The sequence below is a fragment of the Anabrus simplex genome, chromosome 14 (assembly GCF_040414725.1).
Source record: "Anabrus simplex isolate iqAnaSimp1 chromosome 14, ASM4041472v1, whole genome shotgun sequence".
Lineage (NCBI taxonomy): Eukaryota > Metazoa > Arthropoda > Insecta > Orthoptera > Tettigoniidae > Anabrus > Anabrus simplex.
In genome coordinates, this window is record NC_090278.1 from 86,032,464 (window position 1) to 86,057,246 (window position 24,783).

The window sequence follows — 24,783 nt, forward strand, 5'->3', positions numbered from 1 at the left end:
AGGATTATTCACCAAATATGTTAAACGGAAATAACTTCTAAACCATTAAAGATACCGGCATTCTGTCTTTATATTCGTAAATGATATCCAGGGTCTTGTAAAAAAACGTGCTACTCATTCTCATGGGGTGATTAATAACCGAGATGTTGATACTAACTCCATATTCTTACATAGAACGCTAGGAATGCATACAGCTTGCCTAAAAGTTCAACTGCATGCAAGTTCAAATATCTAAGTATTTTCAAAATCGGACAGTTACTTTTTGAGATATCAATAAGAATGCATTTGGGCTTTTGCGTGCCGCATCAGACAGCGTACGGTCGGCCAAGGACGTACTGGCACGCAAGCTGTTTCCTGGCATTGATTCCAGCCACAGAACGGATACCAGGCATGTACTGTAAACTGTCGTACACATAATGTGCTGTACAGTAACATACCCTGGGTGTGTAACGTTATTGTATGACTGTCGAATACACAACGAGGAAGGGAGATTATTCGGATATTATTCATTTTCTTTTCTAGAAGGAGCTCTTCCGGTATCCTGTATTATGTTTATTTCTCAATTCATACAGTAGTGTGTACTGTACACTAAAACCAGTGACAATTATAGCTTTCGTTATGTTCCTTTGAAGTCAAAGTAATTATTTTATTCCTTTTAAAAACATTAACCCTCCCTGTCCTGGCATGAGTTCGTCTGTCATACACACTTTGCAAACCCATCACATGTGTACGATATGCTTACATTCCTGGTATCCATTCTGTGCCTGGAATCACACCCAAGAACCTGCTTGCGCGTCAATATGTCTTTGCCCGACTTCACGCTGTCTGATGCGGCATGCAAAACCGCGCTTTCTGTTCTTATTGATACAGTATCTCAAAACGTAACTGTCCTATTTTGAAAATACTTACATATTTGAACTTTTAGACCAGTTGTATGAATTTGTGCCGTTCTATTTACAAATATGGAGTTAGTATCAATATCTCGGTTAGTAATCCCCCCATGAGAATACGTAGCACATTATTTTACAAGCTCCGAGGTGCCATTTACGAATATGAAAACGGAATGCCGATATCTATAATGGTTTGGAATTTATTTCCGTGTAACATCTAAGGTGAATAACCCTGTATAGAGTGGACTGGCTGCATGTGTTAACGCTTAAATGGCCTATACATATACGAACATGGTTTGACGAACTTGGGCTTTTTCACAGGTCACGAATAAGTTTCTTGGAAAAGAGACTTGATTTTCTCTCTGTCCTTCGAAATTGTAGAAATCATTCAGTGTGATACACGCAAATCCTTCGCGATGCTGACATTTGTTTCCCAATTTACTGATCGCAATATTATGTGTGACTTTTTTACAATATTAAACATTTTGATTTTACTTTGCGACGTCCTCACAGCGATGCCTGCCTTGACTTTTTAACAGAGAGACTGATTTGAAATCTATAATAATAAGCGTTACATTGTTGTCAGCAATCCCCAAAATACTTAACAAACAACCATCAACATTGGACGTTATAGTCGATACATTTCTCCTAAAATGCAATAAAAATGCGTCGTTTTTTTACGATATGCCGTTTAAGTGACGTCGCACTAAGCGATTTTCTAACCCTTATGCTTTCAAAGTAACGATATATCGGTACCCACGGTTACTGCAAAATTGTCATGGTAACGATCCATCGTTACCGGCCTTTATTATTATTTCGTTATTTACATGCCAGATAACAGTATTTTGCACGGAATAAGAAAAGCACAGTTTTAACTCACATTATACTCCGCGGGAACTGTCGACTATCCGTATGTCGTATTCTTAGAGGGTTTTTTTTTTTTTTTTTTTGCTATGGGTTTTACGTCGCACCGACACAGATAGGTCTTATGGCGACGATGGGAGAGGAAAGGTCTAGGAGTTGGAAGGAAGCGGCCGTGGCCTTAATTAAGGTACAGCCCCAGCATTTGCCTGGTGTGAAAATGGGAAACCACGGAAAACCATTTTCAGGGCTGCCGATAGTGGGATTCGAACCTACTATCTCCCGGATGCAAGCTCACAGCCGCGCGCCTCTATGCGCACGGCCAACTCGCCCGGTATTCTTAGAGTTTAAGACATGTGTCTTGTTTACGTCTTTACTGTATTTGTTGGCGGCAAACATCGAGCATTTCTCTCTGTTTTTGTTGTCCGACTTGTTGGCTGAACGGTCAGCATTCTGGCCTTCGGTTCAGAGGGTCCCGGGTTCGATTCCCGGCCGGGCCGGGGATTTTAATCTTAATTGGTTAATTCCAATGGCACGGGGGCTGGGTGTCTGTGTTGGCTTCATCATCATTTCATCCTCATCACGACGCGCAGGTCGCCTACGGGGTCATGTAGAAAGATCTGCATCTGGCGAGCCGAACCCGTCCTGGGATATCCCGGCACTAAAAGCCATACGACATTTCATTTACTGTTTTTGTTGATTATATAGTGAAATTAAGCCGTATGATAGACATTATATTTAGTTTACTTGCTAGTCTATTATTTAAATAACTTTCTTAGATAATTAGGTGCATATTGTTAGTGTTAGTGCCAGCTACAGACGGATATAGTTCATTTAGGTTAGGCCTAGCTATTTATCGCGTGCGACATGGCGAAGAGAGTTCATTTAGGCTGAGGATAATATCACGGAATATCTTGACAATTATTCAAGCGATGATGTTTCTTTATCCGAATCAGAAAGTGTAGATGACGATGATAATAATCCAGCACCTCCAGTAAGAAAATTGTATTTTATACAAAAGTGACTGACTTTTTTCAGTGATACATCACTTTACACAAAGTAATCTATCCTTACATCTAATGCACATAGAATCTTGATGTTTACCATGCTAGTAAACAATAATATAACCTTTCTACTAACTTCGGTCACAAACTTGTGCAGTGAAAAACCATTTCTCAGAATTACTTCAAAACTTCCAAACTCTGAAACTTGTAATTTTGTTTTCACATATACTTTTTTTATTGAACGCTTCTGGTTTAGAAACATCTCTCCCTTGCAGTGATAATACGTGATATATGCTCTACAAGGTTACAAACTTCCATGTTATCTTCATTGGTGTGCCTTCATGTAATTTTAAACGAAGTGTGCGCTTAGTGGGGTAAATATGTCTAACAGTTTTCACACATCCATCAGCTGAGAGCTTGAAAGCGAAAGGGTTAAATAGGATTTGGACAGGACAGTTAGTCTTCGCCGTTATATCCAACAGGTCGTAATAAGCGATGTCGCAATAAATGGTTTCGACTGTATGTCAAGAATATGCACATATTCCGTATATATGCATTTATATGCACTATAAAACTTAGCCAATCGATTTCAAATTATATAAGTCGCCTTTATTTCTTATGGGCTTATTATATCTTGAAACAACCAAAACATGTTAATATGCCAAAATACGCCCTCTAGTCATAACAAATTACATGGATTTTTTAATTTACAATGTTGTAGATCTGAAGATCTGCATTCGGGAGACGCACTGGCACTAGAGTAAAGCTTGACCTTCGCCCGTGGGAAGAGTAAAGTTCCGCAAGATCACACAGTTGATCATCTCTCGTGGTTTAATTGCTGTCGTGGTATCATAAAAGCTGTCCTTCCTGGGAAACTGTCCCTTGGCAATTGATGGTTCCATCTTGAGCTCGTAAATGTTGACCAATAACCTTTACAACTCTACCGGAAATAGGTTGTAATTTTCCTTCACTTTTAAAGGACCAATTAAGTAGATTTCTTCTTATAAGTTAAAGGGAAGCGCAACAATAGGACACAGCCTAAAAAAGAAAGATTGTTCTCCTGAATTCCAACTTTATATCTCCATTTCCTACTAAGCTCAGCTCAAGCTTACTCGTCTACTAATGTCATTCGACGCCGTCTCCCCACTGAAAACTTGAAACATACCGCTTAGTCGAGCATCTCGTCTCCTTACTCCCAAGTCTTCCCAGTGCAAAGTTTGCAACATTTTAGTAACACTACTCCATTGTTGGAAATCACCCAGAACAAATCGTGCTGCTCACCTCCAGTTCTCGTGTCGAGTAGTGTGTAAGTCATATACACTTGGAACATACTCTATTTGGGTCTTACCAGATACCTATATGCCCTCACATTTTCATCCTTACTACAACTCCTAAAGAGATCTGCAACCTTTCTTAAGAACCTCGTTAATATGATTACACCCATGAAAATCGTTCCTTGTATTAACACCTACGTACTTACAGTGTTCCTCATGAGGTACACGCATGCACAGAAATGGTATCCCGATATAAACAAAGCATGGTCTCCCCCCATCTCCTCGCTTAACGCATTGCTGCAGGTAGACAGCCCGCTACAAGACTGTTGTGATTGAAATGGGCACAGTAGTGAATGTATAGCAATACACACACTGTGCCTTCAACACTACCCATTCACTCCCTTCCCTCCTTTTCGGTACTGGAGTGACCTTCAACACTACAGTGCCTCTTCACTCCCTCCCCTCCTTTTCACTACTGGAGTGGGGCAGTGTTGATTGTTTATGTCGGGACACCATTTCTGTGCACGCGTGTACTATCACTCCATAAACACAACAATTAAACCTGAGAGGAGTTTTCCTCTCGGTGAAACTAACAACTTGACTTTCCATCCCATTCATAATCATGCCATTGTCCACTGTCCAGCTCACCACATTATCGAGGTCATTTTGCAGTCGCTCACACTCCTACTCTACACGGCATAACATCATCCGCCTTATCGGTGATTCCACTTCTTTGCTCATATCATGTATATATGTAGAGCCCGCTTTCGTGTAAATCATATACGTAGAATGTTACAGTTTCCTTATAAGTGCATTAAGCTTCGGTGGTCAGTGGCGAAGCGTGAATCAAGTAAGGGGGTAGACAGAGATTTCTTTTATTTAAACTGTTTTAATCATATTATTATATGGAATTTTGTTTTCGAAGCATACATCTGTATTCAGTATTATATTAATGACTCTGAAAATAAGAAAAACCCTATAACAACCTATAACCTTACGTGCACTTACTTTATTTTTAAATATAGACGAAATAGACCACGGGAGTTGTCAAATAACAACGTACTTTTAGAATAAAAATAGCAATATATTTCATTGTTATGTAGATTTAATAAGAGAAATAAGAAATAAATAGTTGTTCGTACAAGTCACCTTAAACAATATTCTTGTAAATGAGTTTAATCCGCCTGTCCTCCATTTCGGCAAATATATCTATTACTCTCGTCTTGAAGTCAGGCGTCTTGCTAAGATTACACAGAAATTTCTTCTCTATAGCTAGAGTTCCCAAATTAGACGGTCTCTGGTTGGTCATCCAATTCCTTAAATACGTTTTAATTCATTTGAATGCACCCATAGCTCTTCACTAGAAACTGACTTTAACGGAGTATTCAGCATCAAAGCAATTTTTTCCGTATGCGTACTCTGGAGTACCTTATTAAGACTGGAAGCCAATAGTTATTGGGGTTATAATACCGCAACTAATATTGGCGGGCAAGAAAATGCACGTACTTGAAGGGTTTTGATGCTGTCATTCATTTAAAAATTAGGTGTAAGTTTACTATACTTCGTATTTAAATAAGTTATTTTTAGACGTGTCTTATAATAAAGTAAATTCAAATGAATAATATTAAAAGCATGTCTAAGATGGTAGCCAATAAGAGCACCTTTATAAGAGAGATCCAAATACTAGCCAATGAGAGCAAGAAGAGACGTTGGTAAGTCTGTCTACTGGGCGGAGACATCTCGCTATAGGAAAGTCATAGTTCCACAGTCAGCACTAACAGATAGCGTTAGTGTTGCTCTATCTGAAAGCTTTGAAAATCAAAGGGAAAATACACAGAATGGGCAGCGTCTACTTTCGCCTACGTGCTTCGTGTAACTGACGCAAGCCTTAGCATTGCCGAAGTGAGACGAAAATAAGTAAAGCGGGGAATACAATAATGTCACGAATCTGGAAATATCTAATGTTATAAAAAGTAATTGAATTAAGTCTACCCTGTCTCCCCTGACGCTTCGCCCCTGTCGGTGGTACTGTTTGAAGATCCTACCAGCTTCTCCTATGATCAGTCGAGTGAATACGAGAGGCCAAGCGCATCCACGCGTGTGCTGCCCTACTTGGTTGCCTCCCTGTTCTGTTCATTCATCCAGCTCGTTTGATTACCGGATATAATGACTGTTACCCGGGAGGTTCAACCGGCAAGTGAAATGTAAAGACTCTTCCAAAAACATGGGTCGAAAATGAGAGCAGTCTTTACTTTGCGGACTAATGAGACTGTAGTCCAGGTAATGGCAAGTTCTTGAGGTTGTTGCTGTTTTTCTAATAAGCTAAAGAGCCTGATTGTCAGACTCTCATATTATTATTATTATTATTATTATTATTATTATTATTATTATTATTATTATTATTATTATTATTATTATTATTATTATTGTACCGGGCGGTACACCTCCACGCCGCTAATTTAAAATGTGCGCCAATTGAAACTCCTCTGCTGGAGGGAGTCTGAACTTTATTGACGGTATTAATTTTCAAGTTTCTCAGAAGATGTCACTACGTGGAAAATTTGGAGTTTTTGAACTGTGTCATTTTCGACGTATTTTTGTTTTGCTTGTAGTAAGAAGTGTGAACTTTCTCTTCTAGAGGACACTACTGAAGATCAACAATAGTGCACCCTAGTGCGGAGTGAAAGAACTGTTTTTTCGGAGAAATTTTTATTTCAAAAGTTTGTTTCTTGTTAAATTTCTTTCTGTTATTGTTTAAGTTGGCTGTATACCCCTCTCTTTCCCCTTGTTTTGTATTTAGCCAATCCCGAATTTCTTTAATTAATTTCTGACCAATCTGATGTATCTTCCCCCAACTGGGATAGGTTGCTGTACCCTTCCCAATAAAGTGATTGTGGGCGGGTGTTTTCTTCCCTAAAACGCCTCGAACTTTCCGCGAGAGTATATAAACTGCTGATTTTAGGGTCTCTGCGCCACTTCTGTTCCATCCTTTCGTGTGTAAAATACATAGCAGGGGGCGGGAAGCGCCTCTTTCTCCGGCAGCGGTCAACAACAAGGTAATGGCCGATTAATTACTTCTTTTCTTGCTTGCTCAGCAGTTTAACTCTCGGGGCGGGTCCGAAGTTTTTCCATTATGTAACCTTCCTTAAAATGTAAAGAAACTCGTATTTATTCTATCTTTTATACTGCATACTGGGATAGAGAGTGCTTAACCCTCTCGAGCTCCCACTCATATTGTTTTGAGGTGAACTTATTTTCTCTACCTATTCTTCCTTAACATTATGTAAAATTGTTTCCTTCTTAAGTCACCTCTTTAGTATGGGATTAGCCCTTGTATTAACGGCCTAGTGCCAAGTAGGTTTTAAACAAAGCGTATTAGGAGCGCAAGTTCGCCTCCCCTCAAATTGTTATTTTAGAGGCCATGTAATTAATCTTTTCTCACTTAATAGACCTCAGTAGGTTGGGTATATTACCCCTGTGTCTATGTCCAGAGAGGACAACTTGAAGGTGGAGTTTGGTGTGGCCTGTGAGAGGCTTAAAGTTGAGAGCGAGTGGCTCTTTTTCGAAAATTGTGTGTTGTATGCCTCGAGGAGGCTTTTCGGTGTAATTTGGAGCAAGTGCTCCTGAGCATGAATGGGGTTTTCTGCCCCTCTGTTAATTCTTATTTTGAAGTAAGGTTGGGCTGATTGCCCAAGCATTGTGAAGTCGGGGCGCGAAGCCCAAATCCTGTAAATATTGTAACTACCTTTTTGACTTGCTACTCTGTACCTGCCATGCTTGTTATTTCTTTATTTTGAAAAGAAAATATAACCTTGTTAAATTTTAAATTAATTTTACTTTCGTAGCTTGAGACCTGTTCACCAACCCGCACCTTCTTTCACGCATAACTACCGCAAAAACACGGTAACAATTATTATTATTATTATTATTATTATTATTATTATTATTATTATTATTATTACCCGCCTCTATGGTGTAGTGGTTAGTGTGATTACCTGCAACCCCCGGAGGCACGAGTTCGATTCCCGGCTCTCGCCACGAAATTTCAAAAGTGGTGCGAGGGCTGGGACGGGATCCACTCAGCCTCGTGAGGTCAACTGAGTAGAGGGGGTTCAATTCCCACTTCAGCCATCTTCGAAATAATGATTTTCGTTGGTTTCCCACTTCTCCAGGCAATACCGGGATGATACCTAACTTAAGGCCACGGCCGCTTCCTTCCCTCTACCTTGTCTATCCCTTCCAATCTTCCCATACCCCTACAAGGTCCCTGTTCAGCATAGCAGTTGAGACCGACGTACTGGTTCTCCTCCCCAGTTGTAAACCCCGACCCAAAGTCTCACGCTCCAGGACACTGCACTTGAGGTGATAGAGGTGGGATCCCTCGCAGAGTCCGAGGGGAAAACGAACCGTGGACGTAAAACAGATTAAGAAAGAAGAAAGTTTATTTATTTATTTATTTATTTATTTATATTTTTTATTTTGCACACTTTCATGGTAATGATATTCACGCAATTGTACAGATTTCACGAAATCAAAGCACAATAAACATTAATTTACCCTTCCATTTTTGCGCAGAATTTGAACCCATAAATTTCCTAACAATTCCAGTCGTGGCAATGACCAACCACCGCTATCTGCGTGGTTTTGTAGATGTTGGTGTTGACATCAAACTTCTTCACTCTTCCACCAGAGTTTTAGTTATAGCAGCTGCAGGATGGTACAATTATCAACTCTTCACAGTGCCATTGTCTTAGAATATGCTCCACCAGTGGTGTATACTTGTTCATTTTCTCGGTATACGTTTCAAGAAATTTCCCGATGTTCGGGACAGCTATATCGATCAGAGCGACACGTTTTGTTTCCTCTTCTAACACCACTATATCTGGTCTGTTCAATCAATCAATACTGATCTGCATTTAGGACAGTCGCCCAGGTGGCGGATTCCCTATCTGTTGTTTTCCTAGCCTTTTCTTAAATGATTGCAAAAAAATTGGAAGTTTATTGAAACATCTCCCTTTGTAAGTTATTCTAATCCCTAACTCCCCTTCCTACAAATTAATATTTGCTCCAATATGTCCTCTTGAATTCCAACTTTATCTTGATAATGTGATTTTTCCTACTTTTAAAGACACCACTCAAACTTATTCGTCTACTGATGTCATTCCACGCCACCTGTCCATTGACAGCTCGGAATCATCCAGAACAAATCGAGCTCCTTTTCTTTGGATTTTTTAAAATCAGTTTTTGAATCAAGTAATCCTGGTAAGGGTCCCATGTACTGGAACCATACTTTAGTTGGGGTCTTACGAGAGACTTAACCCCTAAACACTCTCATAACCATGTGCAGAGATCTGTACCCTTTATTTACAATCCCATTTATGTGATTGCCCCAATGAAGATCTTTCCTTATATTAACACCCAGATACTTACAATGATCCCCATAATGAACTTTCACCTCCATCAACGCAGTAATTAAAACTGAGAGGTCTTTTCCCTATTTGCGAAACTCACAATCTGACTTTTAACCCCGTTTATCATCATGTCATTGCCTGCTGTCCATCTCACATTATCGAGGTCACGTTGCAGTTGCTCACAATCTTGTAACTTGTTTATTACTCTATGCAGAATAACATTATCGGCAAACAGTTTTATCTCTGATTCCTCTTCTTTACTTAAAAGGTCGGTCACGTCATCTGGTCAGGCCGTATAGACCTCGTGGCCAACAAGCGGGCTGTTCAATTTTCAGCAATGCTGGTTATAAATTTGACAGTGATAAGTATAAAACGACCATGTAGTCTTTTATCTTGAAACAAACAGTTATTACTATCTGAGCTACAGTATGTCAGTAGTGGTTACAGTAAGGGTGGAGCCACTGATCTCTATACCTGGATGGCTGGTAGCTTGGGTAGCAGTAAGCCGAATAGAAGATGACTGGCGTAGTAAGATGGCAGCGAGCGCACGGTGCAATAGACCACGAGGAGCGCGCTTGCTTTGTTTATGCTTAGTTCAGTGACGCCAGGCCTCTTGATTGCAGTTCCACGAGTGTCCTGTGCTGTGTTATTGCAAAGTAAATAGTAGTGTATTTTACGAATTTAGGTTCGTTGCCTTGTAGTATACTTGTGGATTACAAGATTCAATTTAAATATGTATGTGTTTATCTGAAATATGAATGAAGAAACATTCTACGGGGTATTAACATACCGCAGTGTTCAGCTTATGGATGTACAAACAGAACCGATCAGCAGAAGGAGAAATCATTTCGGGGAGTTTTATACTGTACATAAGAATCTTCCTCGGGTAGTGTTTTGAGTTTTAGGTTTATTGTATCTTATTTCGCATATTCCGGGAGCAAAATGGCAATTAATTTTTGTAGGTTTCCTATCTCGAGACCCGAACATCTAAGGTCATCGATTAGGAGTATCAGGCGGGAGAATTGGGAGCCTTCTAAAACAGCTGTTCTCTGCTCGGATCACTTAGAGGAAGACTGTTTTGATAGAAATGGACAAACTGTACACCTTAGAAGTGATGTACAGCCAACTGTTTTCAATTTTACTGAACATTAACTTCAAGTAAAGATTTACTTATATATTTTTTATTTCTCATAATTAAACTGACGGTTTCGATGAAATAATTGACGTGACCTTATAACAATCTTAGAAAATGAAGTCTGGAGGAATTCTAGACCTTATTTACATCAGTAATAATTATGGGTTTCAGACACTGGAGTGGTGGGAGAAGGCAAAGTGTGGTGGGTGTTTTAGGCTATCCCATTATACTAGTTGTGGTATTTGGGGCTCATTTATCGGGTGTTACATATTTCTGATGATGACCATCAACATTGCTTTGGTAGCTGAATTTAATTAAAGAGGTCTGTAATAGTAAATTAAGCTGCAGGTAATGTGATATATTGACAAGTTTTGAATATTTGCTGGTTTTATAAATGTGTACATTTGCTTCAATTATATCTTAATTTGATAAACTGCGCGTTATTTCATGGAAACAGGAAACAGAAATTCATTATCAAGCACCGATTACGATATGTCGAATCTAGGCCTGTATAGTGAGCTACGTTTATAGGTACATCATTTTAAGAATGCATAATTTCGTGGCATACATGTATACGATTTACAGCAATGTTTCCAGAAACTGGTTTTCACTTGTATTGTGTTACCGATCGCTAATTGCATGTATTCAGCATCTAAGTTAATATTTGTCGGCCGTTATTATACACTCATGTTTATTGCTATCCCGGAGATTTACTGACCTCGGAATGACGTGTCAGTGATCCCAATGTCCTTATGCTTTGCGTGAACATATCTCTATATTTTTAATTATTCCAATGCGCCATTAATTGCGACTTAAAATTGGCTATATTATCATTGCTTCCCCATAAGGAGAGCTCTAGGTTGGGTACGCCAACATGGCGAACCGCGCGCTCAACTTGGCGTACTTTCTCCTGCAGCGGAGCCCTGCCATCAGCGATCCATGTATAGAGATCAGTGGGTGGAGCGCTTGGATCAGAGATTATAGAGGGTCTTGCTCGACAGCCGTAACGAACGGGCTGTATTGAATACTCAAAGCATTCCATTACCCAGCCTACTCCAACTTCCGGTATCTCTTTTTAGTGGAGTGTAAAATGAAACCACCCTAACTTTAAAGGGGATAACAAATAATGTGCTCTTTAATTTACAGAGAAACAAGTAAACAAACACAATTCCATGGTTTATGAATAGGGCAGAGAAATTAGCTACTTACTAAAAGAGTTTCCCCAAAACAGGTTTGGCAAATCCGTCCGTTCGTTCTACTGGACCGATTTGCTTCATTTCTGTTTTATTCTCTCCGGAATTATCTGCCGGTGAATCATAAGACACTGATAGGTCTCTAAGTTTAGCCAACTTCGAGTAATAATAAAATAAAATAATTAAATGATCACTCCAATAATAATTGCAGGTGAAGGCTTATACTAACCCGCAATACATTCTGTACTAAGCAGGTTGCCAAGTGCCTAACACTTTCATTAATATTCTGATATAATTATGTAATTGTATGCAGCCATGTTTGATTACTACCTGTCAAGCCAGAGAGTATACACTTCCTCTGATCCCGGAAGAATAGTATTCCATGCTAGGGTGTCCGGACATTTCGTACCACGGACATTCCGTACCCCTTGATTTTTGAGGACATTTCGTACCACCTACGTGGTTATTTATCTGCGAACAGTTTTCCCGTAATCCCCAAATATTTACGCCAGGAGAATCCATACCACTTAGACGGGAATTCTATTTCACATATTGCGCTAGCGGGCGTAATGAGTCTGACAGGCACTTTAGAATATATATATATACATATATATTTTACAATTGGCTTTACGTCGCACCGACACAGATAGGTCTTATGCGATGATGCGATAGGAGAGGGCTAGGAGTGTGAAGGAAGCGGCCGTGGCCTTAAGTAAGGTACAGCCCCAGCATTTGCCTGGTGTGAAAATGGGAAACCATGGGGAATCATCTTCAGGGCTGCCTACAGTGGGGCCTCGAACTCACTATATCCCGGATGCAAGCTCACATCTGCGCGCCGCTAACCGCACGGCCAACTCTCCCGGTGATTGAAAGATCAAAGAGAAAGAAGAAATTATGAACGGCTTGGGAGAATAATATAGCGCTATGAAGAAAATGGAAACCCGATATCCTACGTAAAAGCTCTCTCATATTTTCAGAACTTGGAATGAAACATACCATCGCGAACTTGCTATTCGCTTGGATACAAAAACACGACAAATGATAAAACATAAGGTAAACGCACCGGTAGTGGAAGTCATTTTTCGGAAGTAATTTTTACTTTGATCTTATTTGTATGCTCCATAACTTAAGAAATAAGTATCTTATAGACAGAACCATCCTTAATTACTTTCTAACTTCGAAAACACAACTGCACAATGGAATATGCATTTAAATAAAATTTAATCTTGAGGCTGAAAATCTATAAATAGTGCACATCGAAAAAGAATCGATTTTTAGTTATGGACAGGCTACTGCACCGCTAGTGAATGCATTCATTAGGAAATCGTTTTTACTTCGCAATACTTCCCACTCTTTCAAGTGGTACGGAATGTCCTCTCCTAAATATTTTAAAGTCATTAACTGACACTTCGCAGGTAATCAGCCGGACAAGTGGTACGAAATGTCCTAGAACCCATGCTACATACTCTTTGATTCCCTAATCTTTCCCAGCTTCCAAATATATTCATCAGATGGCAGAGCGTTCTTAATAACTTAAATGCTGCTATGAGAAAAAAGTCTACGTACAAACAGACATGACATACGTCTTAGACATTATCTGGGAACACCTATCAAAGGATAATCTAGCTAAACTAGAAAGAGTGAAGGCCATGCATCTTTAAAAAGTTCTTTGAATAGCAATAAACGATCCTTCGAGACTAACCTATGAGCTTCCAAAACAACCGTTCTATAGAGAAGAACTGCGAACAATACCAACAAGCTTTACATCAAGAACTGCAGCATAAAAAAGCTGATATAAGCATAGAGTTTCACTAAACAGACGGCATGAAGAATGGATGGATTCTGACTGCGAACTGCGCCATAACGCGCTTCTGATTAAATGTTCATAAAACCATTGAAAAGGGCAGGACAAGATACTATTACTACGACAGGCATATCAAGTCGAGTTATCTGACCTATTTATAACGAATGCTGCGGATCAGCATGTGTCCTCTTGTGCTTTGAATAAAAGTGTTACAAAAAGGTGGATGGTGGTGATTATTGTTTTAAGAGAAAATACAACTGGGCAACCATCCTCTATATAACACTAATTAGAGAGAAATAAATGAAAGGCATCCGACACTTCGAAAAATGAAGGTATCGACCAAAGGAAGACAAGGGCTACGAAGGGCGTGAAAATGAAAGACTCCCTGGCCCTCGAGTGCTCTAAGAACGTCGGGGTCGGAAAAGAACAAGAGTTGACCAAGGGAGGTCGGATAGGATAGATGAAAGTGAGGAGCCTGGCACAAGTAAGTGGAAGCAATGCCAGGACTCAGCTAAGAGCCCCGTGGTCGGCAACCCATGCTCCAAATTTCAGAACCCCTGGGGCCCCTTTTAGTCGCCTCTTACGGCAGGCAGGGGATACCGTGGGTTAATTCTACAGCCCCCACCCCCTATCAATTACTTACCTCATATTTACAATTCTTGACATAGGTTTTTAAAATATTTTCAACGATCTTGGAAATGTATTGAACATTTTCCTTGATAATTTATACCAATCACTTACTTCTCGTCCTAGAAATGAATATTCGCCCCAATTTCTCTTGAATTCCAACTTTATCTTCATATTGTGATCTTTCCTACTTTTAAAAGCTCCGTCAAGCTTAATCTTCTACTAATGTCATTCCACGCCAACTCTCCACTGACAGCTCGAAGCATACTGCTAAGTCGAGCATCTCGTCTCCTTACTCCCAAGTCTTCCCAACACAAAGTCTGCAACATTTTAGTAACACTGCTCCTTTGTCGGAAATCACCCAGAACAAATCGAGCTGCTTTCTTTTGAATTTCTTCCCGTTCTCGTATCCCTGGTGAAGGTCCCATACACTGTAGCCATACTCTAATTGCAGTCTTACCAAAGACTTATATGCCCTCTCCTTTACATTTTTACTACAACCCCTAAATACTCTCACAACCATATGAAGAGTATGGTAGAGTATGGTTCCAGTGTATGGGACCCTCACCAGCATTATTTGATTCAAGAACTGGAATAAATCCAAAGAAAAACAGCTCGATTTGTTTCGGGTGATTTCCGACAAAAGACTAGCGCTACAAAAATGTTGCAAAGTTTGGGCTGGGAAGACTTGGTAGAAAGGGGAAGAGCTGCTCGACTAAGTGGTATGTTCCGAGTTGTGAGGAAATGAAATGAAATGGCGTATGGCTTTTTAGTGCCGGGAGTGTCCGAGGACATGTTCGGCTCTCCAGATGCAGGTCTTTTGACCTGATACCCGTAGGCGACCTGCGCGTCGTGATGAGGATGAAATGATGATGAAGACAACACAAACACCCAGCCCCTGAGCCAGCGAAATTAACCAATGAAGGTTAAAATTCCCGACTCTGCCGGGAATCGAACCCGGGATCCCTGTGACCAAGGCCAGCACGCTAACCATTTAGCCATGGAGCCGCATGGCGTGGAATGACATCAGTAGACGAATAAGTTTGAACGGTGTCTTTAAAAGTAGAAAAAGTTGGAATTCAAGAGGACAAATTGGGGCAAATATTCGTTTATAGGAAGGGGAGTTAAGGATTGGAATAATTTATCAAGGGAGATGTTCAATTAAATTTCCAGTTTCTTTGCAATCATTTAAGAAAACGCTAGCAAAACAACAGATAGGGAATCTGCCACCTTGGCTACTGCCCTAAATGCAGATCAGTAGAAATCGAAGAGGTCTGTAACCTTTAACAACCTCGTTAATATGATTACCCCGATGAAGATCATTCCTTAAATTAATACGTATGTACTTACATTGTTCCCCATGAGGTACTAACACCCCATCAACACAATAATTAAAACTGACAGGATTTTTCCTCTTGGTGAAACAACTTGAGGGTTGAGTTAATCCTCAGTTTTTCACTTCTACAGTTGAGACCTGGTTCAGCATGTTGGGGTATGTGAAGTCACAGAACACGCGCCATTATGCATCAGATAATCCTGATCAGTACGTCGAAAAGCCGTTGAATAATCTGAAGATTGGTGTGTGGTGCGCAATGTCTGGTGTCCGCATCGTAACACGATTCTTTCACCAAACTGTTAATGCTAACCGGTATGCCCAGATACTGTTTAATCCGTATGTTGATCAACTCACAGTAGATGAACGACTGTTTGGACGTTTTCAGCAAGGCGGAGCAATGGCACACACCGCCTTAACACTCTTGTCACGAGATGTTCGGTGAGGAGAAGATAATCGGCAAAGGCAGTGCAATAAACTGGCCACCTCGATCTCCTGATCTCTCTCCCTGTGGGGCAAATTGAAGAGTAACGTGTACTTCAGTACTTCCTCACACACTGGAAGAGCTACAGGAGGACTTTGAAAACGCTAATGCTGCTATCCCTCACTCAGAACTGCTACACATCTCACAGTTTGATAACTCGAGCACAGCGCTGCAACGATGGCCATTTCCAGCATCTTCTGTGATGTTCATTAAGGCGACACTCTCCGGAGACAAAAATATATTTTTACCTAACGCACGGATTTTCACGAAACTTTGTGGGAATGTCACCTACATAAAAGTAGAGATATCACGAACATTTCTTTCATATACAATTAATAGTTTTTCCAAAATATTTTTTAAAAGTTTTAATTCAATTTTTTCATGAAATATAATTAACATGTTAATGTAAATTCGTAATTATGTACATGATACTTCTTTTAAAAGCACTACGTATCGATTTTTTTGTACATAATTTTTATATGAAGGAGATATATCGTGTCTTCCTCTGTGGTGTAGTGGTTAGCGTAATTAGCTGCCACCCCTGGAGGCCCGGGTTCGATTCCCGGCTCTGCCACGAAATTTGAAAAGTGGTATGAGGGCTGGAACGGGGTCCACTCAGCCTCGGGAGGTCAACTGAGTAGAGGTGGGTTCGATTCCCACCTCAGTCATCCTGGAAGTGGTTTTCCGTGGTTTCCCACTTCTCCTCCAGGCGAATGCCGGGATGGTACCTAACATAAGGCCACGGCCGCTTCCTTCCCTCTTCCTTGTCTATCCCTTCCAATCTTCCCATCCCTCCACAAGGCCCCTGTTCAGCATAGCAGGTGAGGCCGTCTGGGCGAGGTACTGGTCATTCTCCCCAGTTGTATCCCCGACCAAGAGTCTGAAGCTTCAGGACACTGCCCTTGAGGCGGTAGAGGTGGGATTCCTCGCTGTGTCCGAGGGAAAAGCCGACCCTGGAGGGTAAACAGATGATGATGATGATGATGATGATGATGATGATGAATTTTAGACTTAAAAAATCTCTACTACTTGAAAAAATTCTGCAATCAAAAATTACATAAGCAGGTTTCTTGATATAGCTGTGATACATGTACCGTACAAATTTTGTTACATTTGGCAGAATATTGTGGGAGAAAAATGGGATTTAAATATAAAATTAAAATTGGCAAACAAAGCATTATTAGAGTGATAAATTGTTTGAATTCAGCGGAATAACTTCGTGACAAGAAAAAACAAAATCCTTTCAATTTCAGTCATTTAAAAAATTCACCAAAATTTGCAAAATTTCGATTTTTATCTCCGAAGTGTCGCCAATCCCGCGTCAGTCCTGTTGTAAATACTTTCAGGCCCAGTTTTATTTTTCCCACCCTGTAATAGGGTCCGGAAACATATCATTTCCATATCAAACCCATTAATAATGGGAAACACACAGGTACAGTACGCACAAGCATAGCACATGAAACTTTTTATTACATGAAATGATCAAAACACCGTCCTTTAGCATTGAGACGCGCATCAACCTGCCGCATCTGGGACTCACGAATTTAGATTTTTTGCCAAGTCCCCGTAGCGACTCGCGGGCTGAACCACGGGTGCAAGGAGGGACTCCGTGACAGCCCCTGTCCTCCACAGCGCCCTCACTAATTGAATTCACTAAAACAAAGATCAACCTAAAGCACCGTAGTTTCAACGTGTTGCTTGACATCATGCTTTATACAGTAGGAAAATCAAGCCCGGCGTATGTAATACACTGGTTATCAGGGCTGCATCTTTTTGCCGATTCATACCGCGGCCACGTTGCCATATTAGTACTAAGTCGACAAACTTGACCATATCGGTCCTTAATTGGTCCGTATTGACTAGTAATAACAATAATGTACAACGGGTGATTGTTTGCTCCGCCCTGTCAATATGTTATTAGTATTTGAATAATTTATACGTACATGTTTCGGGAGCCTTAACTTCCTTCGTCAGCGTATTTACATCAAAATCTACCTTACCCAAGTCTCAAGATACAACATCTCATCACATTAACGTTCAGTACTTTCCTGTATAATCTCAACACTAGTCACTATATGTACATTTTGCAGTTTTTTTTTCTTTTTTTGTATAATAATGCCTGTTGTAACCCAACACGTAAGACATGGAACATATTATAAAAACACTCTTGAATTGTCCACTCATTCCTCACACTCTTACCGCGAGTAATCATCAACCTGGATGGATTCATTAGCTGAATCAGCCACTGGTAAAATGTACCTAGTCACTGTTTGTATTGTTGCTGCCACTAGAAGTCTACCATCTTAACGTCCAATTTGACATCCTTTGAAGTTAATACCCTTATAGGTTGCATTGATATGTTCATCATTGTATACATATTGCAATTTTAGCCATGTATGTGCCGTCACGGTCTAAAAAGCCAAGAATAACGGCCGAGAGGATTCGTCGTACTGACCGCACGACACCTCGTAATCTGCAGGCCTTCGGGCTGAGCAGCGGTCGCTTGGTAGGCCAAGGCCCTTCAAGGGCTGTAGTGTCATGGGGTTTGGTTTTTTTATGTGCCGTCAGGGCAGAAGACGTTTGCTCCGTGTTGCAGGACCGGACTTTTTGAATCACAGCGGAACAAACCTCCCGTTATGTTTCTGCAAATCCTCCTCTAGTCTATATCTATCTATCTATCTATCTATCTATCTATCTATCTATCTATCTATCTATCTATCTATCTATCTATCTATCTCTCTCTTTCTATATATATATATATAAAATAAGAGTTTTGTCTGTAGATTCCTCAGAATTTGAAAATAATGGTATTTCTGTATCGGTCATGTCCATAGTAACAAGGAAATGCACTTTTTACTTTTCTGTAATTTCTATCTGTCTGACTGTATGTGTGTACTCGCATCACGAGAAAACGGATGAAGATAATTTAATGAAAATCGGTATGTAAAGACCTAGAATAAGTCCCTCCTTTCTAGACCATAAATGATCTTTTTCACGCTGAGATAAATGGTAGTTTAGGGGAAGGCCTAAAATGTAATTCTCAAGTATTTACGTTAGTAGTGGTCCTATCTTAATGAAAATCGGTATGTGAAGTCCGGAAATAAGTTGCTACATTCTGGGCCACAATTAATTTTATTCACGCTGAGTGAAATGGCAGTTTAGGGGAAGGCCTAAAATTGAAACATAAAATACGGTATTTGTGTTATTAGTGGTCCTATTGACAAATAGTATATAACTAAATTATATATTATTAACTTTCCGATCATTTATATCTTATACATTTTTACTGTACCAGCTATGATAACAGAGATATTCATGAATTTGGATTGTTATTGCTAAGTTCATTTCAGCGCCGCCACGAGGAAATAGGTAAACAGAATTTAATGAACATAGGTCTGTAAGTCGTGGAATAATGAACTACGGTCTATAGTATAATGAATTTTATAAGACCCCCTAATATTACAGATTCGAAAGAAAACTGAATATGAAGCCCTACAATACAGAAAGCTCATAACATTGATCAACAAAAACATTACATTGACCATTGTTTGTTGTGATGTGCTTTGTGTATCTGTTGCCACTCATCTCCGACAGATGGAATTACTGTTGTATACCGAGTCTTCTTTTTTGAATTTACTTTACGTCGCGGCGACACAGATAGGATTCATGGCGACGATGGGATAGGAAAGGGCTAGGAGTGGGAAGGAAGAGGCCGTGGCCTTAATTACGTTACAGCCCCAGCATTTGCCTGGTATGAAAATGGGAGACCACGAAAAATCATCTTCATGGCTGTCGACAGTGGGGTTCTAACCCACTACCTCCCGGATGCAAGCTCACAGCTGTGCGCCCCTAACCGGACGGCCAACTCGCCCGGTCGTACCGAGTATAACAGCCTGCCTGAATATTGGCGCGAAGTAGCTGGGGAGTTAGATAACTTTCTTCTTTACCATGCCGTTCCTCTGGTTCATACATTTTCTGATACTACTGATACGTAGCGCACTGGTTCATCATAGCATTCGAGCGTTGTCCCTACTCTGAGGCACTGATTGGAATGAGTAGTGTGTATATTTAACGGAATAATGGCAGAGGAGTGTTCACGGCAGTCTGCGACCTGGTCACTCAAGCACTGGAACTTTGGACTGTTAGATCGGCACCGTACTACTGTTCGTTAAAAGTGAGAAAATGTGCGGTTTTTCATTTGATCGAGTATTTTATATGATAGCATTGCTTTTAATCGCTACATTCCTACTGACGACTTCAGGTAGGAAAACTATAAAGACCGTCTTTCTGAGAATCCCGTAGCGAAGCACGGGTACATCAGCTAATAAATAAATAAATAAATAAATAAATAAATAAATAAATAAACTATCAATACGTTAATTTCGTTAGTTAGGATTTCAGAATAAAGTGACTGCAAACTAAATCACAGCAGATCTGTGAGTGATCGCGGCGCGTTGACTAGGTCCGATAGAGCTAGGACAATTTCATCCTTAAATATCCAGCAAACGTTGGACCATCGTGAGTTTGCTGTTCCATCGCGTCACGACCTGCTGCTTCACGCGGAGTTTTTGTTTACCGGCAGAGTCCTGAAAACAGGCCAGTTTTTCACTATGCCTGAGAAGAAAGGACAACAGTGGATACTGATGTTTTCCTGTATGATATAACGTTTCCGGCATGCTGAGATAACAGCACACAAATTATACTTCCTTGAAGTATGCTATCATCTCTGCGCAGTGGTCTAATACTGGCGTATTCCTCATGCTGTCCGTGAATACGAGATTTAACGTATGCGCAGCGCAAGGCACATGGCGAATTGACAAACTTTTGACGGCTGCCACCACATTTGCAGCGTTGTCGGTTATTATGGCAGTCACTCTGCCCGTAATATTCCACTGTGCAATAACCTATTTCAATTTTCCCGCTATATTTTCAGTTGTGTGCTGTCCCTTGAATACAGAGCACTGAAGGCAAGCGGACGCCAGATCTGTGTCCTTTATGAAGCTAAATATGAGTCTTGCCTGTTTGATGACCATGCATCAATAGTCAAGGAAACTTTGGCCGCTTGTGCGATATCTTGCACGTCTTTCACTTCCGTATACGTGCGCTGTAATATGTCCTGTGGAAAGTAACACATTTAGGCAAGAAATAACACATATAAACCTTCATGAGCAATGACTCTTCAGATACGAATAAAGTACGCAAACCACAAGTATTTACTAGGAAATTGTACGTCGGAAACATACTCATTTACTTCATGCGACATCTCTTCCCTTTTGAGACAAACTTAAAGGAGCACGAAATAAATTGTGTGTGTAGTATGTACCTAAAAGGTTTCTAGTCTAAGTCTGTAAAATGGGTGAAAGGGACCTCATAGGACATGAATATACCACCTAATAAGGAATATATCTTGAATTTGTTTCCACGCACGTTTCCTGCTCGAAAGTAACCTGGATAGATATATATTTTTTTGTTTGACGACATGGTAATGAGTAGAGCCCGGATTTCCATGCAAATGCATGTTTTTAAATAAGCTGATTACAATTCTCAAACCTCGCAAATATTCGTTTTATGGCTTAACGATTCCAAATAACCGTTCTTTTCCGTGCATGTTTGCATGTTTTGGTCTTTTTAGGACAAAATTCATGCATAATACATATTTTGAAGATTTTTGATTTAATAGCGAATATTTGGACGTTTAATATTGCATAATATGACTTTTCTTGTGACTTTGGCGCAAATATAATGCTAACTTGCATGATAGTGCCTTTTAGGAATGTTGGTTTGCAGAATTTGGGGCCTTTTTTCCACGTTATACAGAATGTCTATTACTGAGAAACTGAAAGAATGTATTCCTGGCATCCTACATGACAACCAAAATTAGTACATAATCCAATTAACCAAACGCGTTTTTATCTGCTGCTTGAGTAAACATTGACGTAAGCCGGAAGGCCCCACGTCGATCTGTGTAATTCTTGGGACTAAATTGTCCCAGTTATACATTGTTATAAATCGAACCATAAATTGTGCATTATTCATTGACGGCTCATTCTTTCGTCTGTTAGACAAACAAAATAAAACTTGTATCGTATTTCTGTGACACCGCGTTACTGAGCTTGGCTTTGCACAGAACCTTCTTCCGTTCTTATCCTGGATTTTCCTACCGGGAACTGTCACTCGTCATTTTGCTATCGCAGCAGGCAATCAATGCCAGTTATTGAGGAGATACAAATGTGTCTGCCATCATTCCACGGAGAAGTATAACTGCGGCAGCTATATATAAGTTGAAAAAAGTGATCCGTTCAAATCCTGATTTTGATTCGTCAAGCTTATATAAGACGTATTGTAGTGAAAATGTAAAAGACGTACAATTTGACCTCACTTTTTGTGACGTAGAACTTCTGTGCTTAAGGATGTGCTGACAGATAAACGGAAGGAGCTTAAATCAAGGCAATTTGGAGAAATTAGTTGTTGTACAAATGTTTCAAAAGGAAGTGAATTTTGATTGTGCATATTTCCAGTTTATCGTGCATGTTTTGCTATAATCAGGGCCTCTCAGGGTGCATGCGCGTGGTGCATGCACTGTGCACGGTGCAAGAGACGACTTGGCTTGGTCGAACAGAGTGCAGACCCCCCACTCCTCGATTTAGAGCAATAGCGCTTACTTTCTCTTTCCTCACGCCTGTCTCGCTCGCTCCGCCTGTCTCCCTCTGCCCCACTTGCGCCGTAGCGCTCCAAATCCAGGCTGACTTGAGCCGAGTATAGGCGAGTTGAGCCGAGCTTAGCCGAGTAGCCCAGAGACGAAGCGTTGATCCGAGCCATGCCGAGCGGCAGCGATGCACAGTGCACGGAGCTCTTGCGCCTCTATCTGCACGCGTGAGATTTTGGGCGTTTGAGAGGCCCTGTGCTATATGATAGTGCATGAATACATGCATATTTTGAGATTTGATAGTGCATGGAAATCCGGGCTCTAGTAATGAGTACCGGTATCTCGGATGAAGAACCTCAACAAAGGCCCGAAATGACTCCTCATCGACTATTGAGAAGGTCTGGCTATCACAAATAATAAATTTTCTCAGAGCCTTGTCAATTTTCAGTTTTTCAACTTTTTCTGGGGTGTATTTTGGTACCGCCAAGTTAGATGTGTTTACATCTCGACTGACGCAATCTTTATGGAACCGCTTCAAATGGTCATTGAGATTGGAGGTTCCTCCACCCAAGGAGTACGACCACATTTGGCTTTCTTTCCACGTTCAACTTTCTCGAAGAAATTCCAGACTTCTGATTTGCGTTTTGGCATAGCTAATGTACCGGTAATTAAAAGCACTATATTTGAAAGTCTACAACAACCAGACCTAATGTAATACAGAAGACAATAAAACATGAGTATTTTAAAAACTTTTTTTTTTGTTTTTGTTAAAAATGAAGCCATGTTTTCCAGTGTTGACTTAGTTAAATGTAACAAAGGTTTTTCAGTCTATCAAACACACAGCAAATACAATGTAAATTAAAACACTATACACATATCTGTAAAACACACACACTAACATACAAAGAATGACATGTTTCGTTCTACAAGAACATCCTGTACATATACAAGCTTGTTTTTAAGTGATTTGATAGAATCTGAGGATGTTCTTGTAGAACGAAACATGTCATACTTTGTATGTTAGTGTGTGTTTTACAGATATGTTTATAGTGTTTTAATTTACATTGTATTTGCTGTGTGTTTGACAGACTGAAAAAACCTTTGTTACATTTATTTTAAAAACGTACCTGGAATCAATAAGTATGGTACTTAGTTCTGTTCCTTCCCGTTCAATCCTGTGCAGTGTAAATGAAGTAACTGACGGCCGCGCGCCTCCGATTGCTCCGTTCCTTCAGTGGAGCAAAACATCGGGCAGTTGTACCGAGGAAATCCGTAGAGAGCGCACGTCTTGGGTTTCTTTTCTTAATACGTCGCAACTGCGATGGGATAGGAAAGGACTGTCAGTGGGAAGGAAGCGGCTCTAGCCTTAATTAAGGTAAAGCCCCAGAATTTGCCTGATGTGAAAATGGGAAAACCGGGCGAGTTGGCCGTGCGCGTAGAGGCGCGCGGCTGTGAGCTTGCATCCGGGAGATAGTAGGTTCGAATCCCACTATCGGCAGCCCTGAAAATGGTTTTCAGTGGTTTCCCATTTTCACACCAGGCAAATGCTGGGGCTGTACCTTAATTAAGGCCACGGCCGCTTCCTTCCAACTCGTAGGCCTTTCCTATCCCATCGTCGCCATAAGACCTATCTGTGTCGGTGCGACGTAAAGCAACTAGCAAAAAAAAAAAAAAAATCCGTGTTTATATGCCACTTGTTCTGAATTCAGAACTAAAATAAAAAATAATGGGAAAACACGGAAAACCATCTTCAGCGCTGCCGACAGTGGGGTTTGAACCCACTATTTTCTGAATGCAACCTCATAGCTACGTGACCCAAACTACGCGGCCACTTGCTCGGTGAGCTCACGTCTGTTGGAACCGATTCCATCAACTGTTTGACTCTTGTCCTCATCGCTATTGGGAAGAATTATATCCTCCTGGGCTGGACCCCACCGTTGGCTGTCCTCAGAATGGTTTGCCGGGGTTTTCTATTCTCCTGTACTAAGGCGAATGCCGAAATAGTTCCTATTACAGGCCACAAGCGCCAACCCCCTCACCTTGACCGAACATCTCCATCACTGGATAAAATCTCCCTGGTCTGAGAGACGGCGCTACCGTCTAGGAGCCCCCCCCCCCTCC

At 40.6% G+C, this 24,783-nt stretch overlaps 1 protein-coding gene across 1 annotated transcript in view; it reads left to right on the plus strand.

Moving 5' to 3' along the window:
• The window catches only part of LOC136885258 (uncharacterized), a 61,580-nt gene that overhangs the window by 19,140 nt on the left and 17,657 nt on the right, over positions 1–24,783 (plus strand). The gene's annotated exons all lie outside the window — the stretch shown is intronic.